We start from the raw sequence: 1,693 nt of genomic DNA, 5'->3' as shown, positions 1-1,693 counted from the left end.
GCAGCCATTTGGCTGTGCCAGAGGTCCAGTCCCAAAATGAAGAAATGGACTAGGAGGAACATGGCACCCCAGGGCAGTGCTTCTCAGATACTGAAACATAATGGACCCTTTAGAGGTCTTGTTTAAATGCAGGTTCTGATTTAGCAGGGCTGAGGCAAGCTCAAGATTCTGTGTTTAGGGGCCGGCCCACTGGTGCAACGGTTAAATCTGCACGTTCTGCTTTGGCTGCCTGGTTCAGATCCTGGGTGTGGACCTACGCACTGCTTGTGAAGCCATGCTGTGGCAGGCATCCCACATAAAACAGAGGAAGATGGGCACGGATGTTATCTCAGGGCCAGTCTTCCTGAGCAAAAAGAGGAGGATTGGCATCAGATGTTAGCTCAGGGCTAATCGTCCTCCAAAAAAAAAAAAAACCAGATTCTGTTTCTAACAAGCTCCCAAGTGATGCTGATGCTCCTGGTCCACAGACCACACTGAATAGCAAGGGGCAAGACTGAGGAGAGGAAGTGCAGAAAGAGAAGAGGTGAAAATAGGAACCACAGAAAGAAGCACGAGGGAAGAACACGCTCCAGGGAGAGGTGGTTTGATCTCCAGCTGCACCCCCTGTCTTCATGGCCTTCCCTGCAGGGCATTCCAGCGCAGGGGCCTCTGTGACCCACATGTTGGCTACAGTGGGTACTTTGGTCCTCCCCCTTCCTCTCTTGTTCCAGAGGACTGGAGCACACAGCTTCCCAGGCCCAGCTGCTTGCTAAAGAAGGGCCAGGAGACTTCCTACGGTCTCCTGTAGACAGTTCTGTCAGGGAAGAGAGCCCTGCCTTGGCTGGGGCTGACGGCCGTGCTAGCTCCGGCCCCTGGATCTGGGGTGGTTCCGCCATGAAGCTGCAGATTGTTCAGCTTGGCTCCACAGATAACAAATGCACTCTTCTCCTCTCTTCCTCAGCTTCATCCCAGGCACTACTCTCTGAAGCCAAAGGAATGACCTTCTTCACTTTCTCAAACAACTTCTCTTTACTGAATGCTTACTATGTGCCAGGCTCTGTGCAAAGCACCCTCCCACATTGTTTTATTTAATCCTCACAACTGCCCTATGGGGTAGGAACTGGTTTACCCCCACCTTACAAGATAAGGAAACTGAGGCTCCAGTGGTAAATTGCAATACCTTGTAATAAGCTACAAGATTCCTTCTATGCCCTTCCCACCCAGGCACTAATCCATGACTCAACTACACACCTGCAAAACCAGGACCCTCTGGGACTGAATCTAGCAGAGAAGTCCCGGGATAGGAATATAGATAATAGACCAATGCAACCAAGGTGGGTGGATTTGGTCTATGACCCTTTGAAGGTCAGCAGAAAAGTCAAGGCTGTTACTGTCCCTCTACCAGTCTCCCTCACCGCACCAGTAACAGGAAGATCTCATGTGCCAGCTGGCCAGGATGTTGAACGACCCTAGAGGAGACGACTTGCAGGTGGTTGTGAATTGGACTCACTGGCCTAAGTAGAGGGTGCCAGGCAGAGACTTGACTCACCAGGTAGCACCAAATCTCTTTGAAAAGAAGCTGGCCTGCCAGGGAGCTGATGGAGGGTCATTTAGGAAAGTCTGAATCACATGGTACCAGCCCACATATCCATACCTCAAAGGAACATGGTGTCCTGGGAAGGAAATGCACTTTCTGAGGCAAAGAATTGATAAT

This window comes from Equus przewalskii, chromosome 21, assembly GCF_037783145.1.
Source record: "Equus przewalskii isolate Varuska chromosome 21, EquPr2, whole genome shotgun sequence".
Classification (NCBI taxonomy): Eukaryota; Metazoa; Chordata; class Mammalia; order Perissodactyla; family Equidae; genus Equus; species Equus przewalskii.
This window is presented reverse-complemented; position numbering follows the sequence as displayed.